General features: G+C 50.8%; 1 non-coding gene across 1 annotated transcript; it reads left to right on the plus strand.

Annotated features, from left to right (window-relative positions):
* The first annotated feature begins 371 nt into the window (after positions 1 to 371).
* On the plus strand, positions 372 to 478 carry LOC120684126. Its single transcript, XR_005679108.1, has one exon. It is a non-coding gene; the product is annotated as a small nucleolar RNA R71 (small nucleolar RNA).
* Positions 479 to 8309: the final 7831 nt, after the last annotated feature.

Genomic DNA, 8309 nt, shown 5'->3' on the forward strand with positions numbered 1-8309 from the left:
AGCAGCGATTTGAGCAAGTTGTGTTTCTATCATTTTGTTGAAACTGAATTGATTTTTATGACCAGAAGAAAGAGTTCATGGCATGGACGGTCACAAGCATTTGTTGCTGGTTCCCTTCGTCAAGCTTCTTCAATAGGAGGTCCGGCTTAGTGGCGAGCATGTCCGTCTCCTTGACGGTATGCATTCCGCCCTTGGTTCTGGGCTGGGAACGCTCCTCGTTCCAGCCCTGATTGGAGACCATCTTCTTGATTAAGGCCGTAGCCTTGGAAATTATGAGGTCGAGATAGGCTCCTCCAGCAGTAGTATCGAGATGGGCTCTAGATGTTGTCATTAGCTTGTTGTAGAAGCTTTGGAGCATGAGCCACTCATCCATCCCATGATGAGGACAGGTGAGTATGTATTCTTGCAGTCTCTCCCAAGCTTTTGTGATGGACTCCATCCTTGTCTGTTGGAAACTTGAAATTCTTCCACATAGGGCATTAGTTTTGCCCACCGGGAAGAATTTAGCGAGGAACGCCGTGGAACATTTGGTGCTGGCGGCTTCCTTGTTCTGATAACCACTGTTTTGCTTTCCCCAGGAGGGAGAAAGGAAACAGGCGGAGCCAGATGGTGTCAGCCGTAATGCCCCGTATGGCTACGGTCTTGCATAACTCCAGAAAGTTGTGGAGATGGGCGTTGGCATCCTCAATCGGCTTGCCACAGAATGGGCTAGCCTGCACCATGTTAATGAGGCTGGACTTCAGCTCAAAGTTCACGTCTCCAACATCAACGTTGGGTCTAGTTGCCACATTGGCAGCTGAGGGGATGTAGAAGTCGCGGAGAGTCTTCTCAGCCATGAGTTCAGTTGTAACACCCGGTTTATAAAAGGACATAAACCGAGCAATCATATACGTGCCAGGATCAAGTCACACGTATATTCAACAGAATGAATAGTATATCACAGCACATATCACGTAAAAGATATAATAAAGTGAATACGATTGTTCTTTATTACATTAATGACAAAAATGTCAGATACAGCGGAAGCGAAGTACAAAAACGATAAAAACTCTCCGAAGCTGAGCAGGGCGCCACAGGGACGTCGACTGGGAGACGAACACCTAGAAGTCCTCGTTGTCCTGGTAGCGCTAAGCGAACTCCCTCGCGTCAGCAGGAACTGAGCAGCAGTAGAGTATCCCAGAGGAAAAAGTAGAGAAGAGGCAAGAGTGAATACACAACTTGTACTCAACAAGTATAACACAAACTATGAGGCTCTAAGGTTGGCTGACTGACTGCATTAGCTTTTAAGTCTTGGCAAAATTTTATTAAAGCTATTTACTACAAGTTGATGAATTACCATAAACCCAATTACATAGAAATTAATCAAATTTAATTAAGAACTACTGAGAACCAAACCGAAACCACCAAGGAAACCCCGAGAGGCACCTCCCTCGTCGGAAGGAGACAACCCCACTAATCAAAAGGAGGATTTGGGCCGCTCATGACCGTGAGCACGGCTAGTATACCAGTTTTACACTCTGCAGAGGTTGCACATCTTTACCCACAAGTCGTGAGCTACGCTAGTTGTTCATCACACTTCCTTAGGTGAGATGGCTAGCGACTCACTATGAGGCCATTACAAAGGACACGTTGGTAAGGTGTAACCGCTAAGGAATCAAGCTCCGCAACGATAGTAACCACCTCGAGGGGTACGCACACCAAGCCTCGTAGCCTGGCCACCATTGAAGCTCACCACCCCCCATGCCCCGTCGGTAAGTTACTCCCGAACCAAAATGACCTAATTAGTAAGCCAAGACCGTCCCATTCCAGTCTTGTGGTAGCGCTGTTGTCCCAGGTTGTCGCTCTATGAACCGGTCCTTATGGAGAGTGGCCAACCAAGCACTAAGCACCGTGCTGGCCCCCTAAACCATGTTTCTACAAAAACCATCTTTTAACGAGACGTGAGCCACTCATCCACACAGAGGGCCACTCTCAGAATTAAGTTCAAGTAAACCATTAATCAAATTAATTAAAAGGACCAGAGTGTGTTATAGCGCAGCAACCTAGCACAACTAAACCAAAATGCAACCCAAAGGTATATATAAAGGATATAAAGTGGCTAGGACAGTCCTTATAGGCATACATTATTAAAATGCAGTATGAAAATGTATTTAAAAGTGATAGGTTGTTCATGTTACACTTGCCTTCCTCGTACTGCTCCTGCTGCTGCTCAAAGTGCTCGGAAGACGGCTGCTCTGGGTACTGGTACTAGGGCTCCTCAGATGGAACAGCGTCTACTCACGAACACATGGCCAAAACAATGCACAATAATAAGCATACAAGCAAACACTAGCAAAAACTAAGAAACAGTACATCAATACATAAAAACAGGAAGAAAAACTAAGCTAAAACTATTCTACACGTTACAACGATCGCGTGGACATAAAGAACGCCCAAAACGGAGCTAAAACGCATAATCTAGGCTAAAAACAAGTTCTAGGGGCTTATTTGTAATAAAAACAGGGTTCCAGGGACTTTTCTGCTAAAACCGAGGGCCTAAACGTAATAAACCATTAAATCTAAGGGCTAGCGTGCAAAAATGGCAGGGTCCTATACGGCGGGTTCTAATAGGGAAAAGCTCAGGGTCCTATTCGTTAAAAACCGGACCTAACTGGAAATATTTTTGAACTATACTGGACGGCGGGTTAAATACTCAGAAACCTAGGGGCTCTTACGCAAAAGGGCCCGGCTGAAATGGTACACACGGATCTGATCCGTTGGATCACAATCCGGCGGCTGAGGATATAAGATTTGGCGATCTGATCTCGGCCGTAGGAAGCGGATCCGATGGCCGAGACAAAACGGGCGCGCGGGGCGGCGGCGCGGCTCGCCGGACTTGAGCTCCCGCGGCGGCGCGCCATCGGAGCAGGCTGAACTCGCCTTTCCCGGGGTCAAATCGACCCATGCCTGGGGCTGGGGTGTTCTACGCGGAGCGTGTAGTCCACCTGAGGCCTTTGCGAGCCTCGGGGAGGGCTAGAGCGGCAGGTTCGACTGCGGCGGCTGGTCTGTGCGGCGGCGCTCGCCGGCGTGCGACGTTCTGGGACCTAAAGCGCGCGTTAAGGCCTACGAGCTAGTGAAAAAGGATCAGGGGCTCGGGACGGTGCTCACCGCGCATGGAAAAGGATGGAGACTTGGAGCAGCGACGCCGGCGGCGAGGTTGAGCGGCGGGTCGCGGACGGCGCTCGTGGAGGTGGGTGCTGCAGGCCGCTCCGGGTTGCTTGGCTCCGCGGATCGGCTCGTGGTAAGGCTGCGGCGGTGTACAAATGGTCAGGGCGGCCGGAGCATCCACAGCGGGGAGAAATCACGGTGGCGGAGCCACTTACTGGCGGTGGTTCTCGGGGTGGAATCCGGCGCATGTGGAGCCCTAGGCCGGGGAAGGAGGCCGCGAGGAGAATCCTGGGGCTCAGGCGGAGATATATCGGGGGTCGTGGAGGCTCGGGGTGTGGTGGAGGGGCGGGTCCGGGGTGGCGCAGAGCTTCTGCGCCGGCGAGGAAGAGCGGAAGGCGTGGCTAGGGTTCGGGCGGCGGCTGCGGGGTGGAGATGGGTCTCCCAGGGGGTGCGGCCTGGGGCGTTTAAAGGGGAGGGGCCGGCCTTGGCGTGCGGGTCCAGGGCTGACGCGGCGCGATGATCATGGCGGGGATCCGGCTGGTAGTTTGCGCGAGGTAGACGGAGGTGGGGGATGACAGGCGGGCCATGGCTGTCAGTGAGAGGGGGGCGAGGAGCGGGCGGAGCGGCGACGCGAGCGCTGCGCGAGCGCGTGCTGGGCCGCACGCGGAGGAGTGGGTCGGGCCGCGGGGAAAGGCTGGTTCGGCCCGAGCGGAACGGGCCGCGGACTGGGCTGGCGCTGATTTGTTTGCTGGGCCGCGGGGAAGGGAGAGGGAAAGGAAGGGCCCGCCGGGAAGGGGTTTTGGGTTGGGTTTGGGTTGGGTTTCTTTTCCATTACTTCTTCTATTTTTTTCCTTTTCAAACTAACTCAACTAAATCTATTTGAATCCAAAATTGAATTTTGAATTTAGCTCTAACACTCAAACAAATAAATCAATGCTCCAGCATGAATGCAACACCAAAATTTAAACCTATGATAAAATTTTAATTACTTATAGAACAAAAATTTAGATTAAATGCAAGACTAACACAATAATCCTTAGAAAATTAATTAAAGACAATTAAATTTATTATCAAAAGCTGAAAATTAAATTAGGGTGTTACAGACCCTACCCCCTTAAAGAAATCTCGTCCCCGAGATTTAGCTGGGCTGGCTAGCAAAGAGATCTGGATATGTCTTCTTTAGCTCATCTTCTCGCTCCCAAGTATCCTCAGCTTCACTGTGATGGCTCCACTGAACTCTACACATCTTGATACGCTTGTTCCGAGTAACCCTCTCTGATGTCTCCAGAATCTTCACCGGATGCTCAGTATAGGTCAGATCTTCCTGCACATCTACTCCATCCAGTGGTGCCTGCTCCTCGGGTACTCGCAAACACCTTTTCAGCTGAGATATATGGAAGACATCATGAACTCCTGAGAGGCTGAGAGGTAACTCCAGGCGATAAGCAACTTCGCCTTTTCGCTCTAGCACCTTAAATGGCCCCACATACCGAGGTGCTAACTTCCCCTTGACATTGAATCTGCGGATTCCTCTCATCGGAGACACCTTCAGGTACACATAATCACCAATACTGAAAGTCAGGTCTCTCCGTTTGCCATCAGCATAGCTCTTCTGTCTGCTCTGTGCAATCCTTAGATTTTCTCGCACAGCCTGAACCATCTGCTCTGCATCATCTATGATCTTAGGGCCAAAGAGCTGCTTCTCACCAATCTGATCCCAATAGAGAGGAGTCCTGCACTTTCTGCCATACAATGCCTCAAAGGGGGACTTCTTCAGACTGGCCTGATAGCTGTTGTTATATGAGAACTCAGCATAAGACAGGCACTTATCCCAACTAGTACCGTACTGAATGGCACAAGCTCTCAGCATATCCTCCAACACTTGGTTGGTTCTCTCTGTCTGCCCATCTGTCTGAGGGTGATAAGCCGTACTGAAACGCAGCTTCGTATCCAATGAATCATGGAGCTGCTCCCAGAACCGAGAAGTGAACTGAGACCCTCTGTCAGATATGATCTTCTTGGGCACACCATGCAAGCAGACAATCCGAGAGATGTACAACTCTGCAAGTCTAGCACCGGAGTATGTAGTGTTCACTGGAATGAAGTGAGCAACCTTCGTCAGACGATCCACTACTACCCATATTGAGTTGTACCCCTTCTGAGTACGAGGCAATCCAACAATGAAGTCCATAGTAATTTCCTCCCATTTCCACTCTGGAATCTTCAAAGGCTGTAACAGACCTGCTGGCCTCTGATGCTCAGCCTTGACATGCTGACAGGTGTCACAAATAGCCACGTACTCTGCCACTGAACGCTTCATCCCATACCAGCAGAAACATTCCTTCAGATCATAATACATCTTCGTGCCGCCCGGATGAATAGAGTAAGCTGTATCATGGGCCTCACTCAGAATCAACTTCCGTAGATCATTCACATCTGGCACACAGATCCGGTTCTTGTACCACAAGGTACCCTGATCATCCTCTCTGAAGTGTGGGGCCTTGCCCTTCTTGAGCAATTCACGGATCTCCTGCAGCTTTTCATCTTCTTTCTGATGCTGCCTGATCTCTGACTCTAGAGTCGGTACTGCCTCAAACGCTGCACTTGAAGTATGATGCAAGAAGCCCAGACTCAACTGCTCGAACTCCTCGCATAACTCTGGAGGCATCTGGAAAGCCACGGCCATGTTGACATAACTTCTTCTGCTCAGAGCATCTGCTACAACATTGGCCTTGCCCGGATGATAGTGAATCTCCAGGTCATAATCCTTGACTAACTCTAGCCATCTTCTCTGCCGCATGTTCAGCTCATTCTGCGTGAAAATGTACTTGAGGCTCTTGTGATCCGTGTAGATATCACACCGCTGCCCATACAAGTAATGCCTCCAAATCTTCAGAGCATGCACAACTGCGGCTAACTCAAGATCATGGGTGGGATAATTCAGCTCATGCCGACGTAACTACCGTGAAGCATAAGCAATCACTTTGCCCTCCTGCATCAGGACACACCCAAGACCATCCTTCGAAGCATCACAATATACCGTGAACCTCTTCGTCTGGTCTGGCAGAGTCAGGACTGGCGCCGTAGTCAACCTTTTCTTCAGCTCATCAAAGGCCTTCTGACGCTCATCAGTCCACACAAAAGCCACATTTTTCTCCAGCAAAGAAGTCAAAGGCTTCGCGATCTTGGAGAAATTCTCAATGAACCTCCGATAATATCCAGCTAAGCCCAAGAATGTCCTGACTTCCTTTACTGTCTGCGGTGTCTCCCACTCGAGTACATCCTTCACCTTGCTCGGATCAACAGCAATGCCTCCCTGAGAGATAACATGACCGAGGAATGGAACCTCGTCAATCCAGAACTCGCACTTGCTGAACTTGGCATACAACTGATGCTCCCTCAGTCTCTGCAATACGAGTCTCAGATGCTCCTCATGCTCTTCTTCTGTCTTGGAGAAGACCAGAATATCATCAATGAAGATCACCACGAAGACATCCAGATAGTCCATGAAAACCATGTTCATCAGATGCATGAAGAAAGCCGGGGCATTAGTCAAGCTGAAGGACATGACCGTGTACTCATATAGCCCGTACTTGCAAGTGAATGCCGTCTTCGGAATATCTCCAGGACGGATCCTCAACTGAAAATAACCCGAGCGAAGATCAATCTTCGAGAATATACGAGCACCTCGAAGCAGATCGAAGAGATCCTCAATACGGGGCAGTGGATGCTTGTTCTTGATAGTAACTGCATTCAGCTCCCGATAATCGACACACATCCTCTTCGAGCCATCCTTCTTATCTACCAGCAACAATGGAAAAGCCCAAGGAGAGAAGCTGCGACGGATATAGCCCTTGGCTAGCAACTCATCAATAGTCTTCTTGACTTCCTCATGCTCTATAGGTGCCATGCGGTAGGGCCGCTTTGCAATAGGAGCTGTGCCAGGCAAGAGATCAATACAAAACTCAATGGCGCGTTCAGGCGGCATACCTGGCAGATCATCCGGAAAGACATCCGGGAATTCAGACACCACGCGAATACCATCCGTGGGTCTAGCCTCCATCCGATGAAGAAATCCAGAAGGCTCTAAAGCACTAACTGTCACCTCTTGGCCATCAGACGCTGTCAGGTGAACTGCCCGATGAGCACAATCAATTCTGACTCCCCACTTGGCAAGAGTATCCATTCCCAGAATCACATCAATACCCTTGGTGTCTAGCACCCTCAGATCAGCACTGAATGTTGCCCCCCCTTATGGCTATACTGGCTCGAGGGCTAACAATATGGGATCTCAACTCCCCTCCCGGTGAAGAGACTAGCAGATACTTCTTTAATGGGGTGGTAAAGAAACTATGCTGCTCAACATATGACTTGGCGATGAATGAATGAGTAGCACCAGTATCGAAAAGCACTGTAGCTGGATGGGAGTTAACCATGAAAGTACCAATGACCACGTTAGGAGCCTCGGCCGCTGACTCGGCCGTCACGTGGTTCACTCTGCCCTGAAGTGGCGCCCTGGGCTGAGCTGGGCGCCCCTGCTGTCCCGCCTGCGCCTTCCGGGGGCAAGCGTTGGCGTAGTGCCCCGGCTGGCTGCAGTGAAAGCAGGTGCGAGGGGGTCCCTGAGCCTGCTGTCCGGTAGGAGCTGCCGGACGTGGAGCCTGCGGTGCTGGTGGAGCAGCACGAGCCGGAGGTGCCGGTAACCTCTGGCCCTGGCCTGCCTGCTGCTGCTGTCGAGGCGGGTACTACTGCGGCCTCTACTGGTACTGCTGAGGAGGCCGGTACTGAGGCTACTGGTACTGCTGGAGGCGAGGACGAGTGTTGCTGCCGGAAGCAACGGGGACAATCTTCCTCTTCTTGTCCTCCATCTCCAAGTGCTTGCGCTCAGTGTTGAGCGCGCTGTCAACCAGATGGTTGAAGTCGTCGAAGCGGAGGTTGAGCAGCGCGTACTGGAGGTAGTCCTCAAGGCCCTCCATGAAGTGCTCCTGCTTCTTGCGGTCATCCGCAACATCGGCAGGGGCGTAGCGAGCGAGCTGCAGAAAGCGATCACGATACTCCGTGACCGACATAGTCCCCTGAAGTGACAAAGACAGATAGATATCGAAAGATTAACTCAAGATTCATAAGGATAGAACAAGGGGCATTAGTTCAAAGGAAACCGCTGA

Source organism: Panicum virgatum, chromosome 7N, assembly GCF_016808335.1.
Source record: "Panicum virgatum strain AP13 chromosome 7N, P.virgatum_v5, whole genome shotgun sequence".
NCBI lineage: Eukaryota > Viridiplantae > Streptophyta > Magnoliopsida > Poales > Poaceae > Panicum > Panicum virgatum.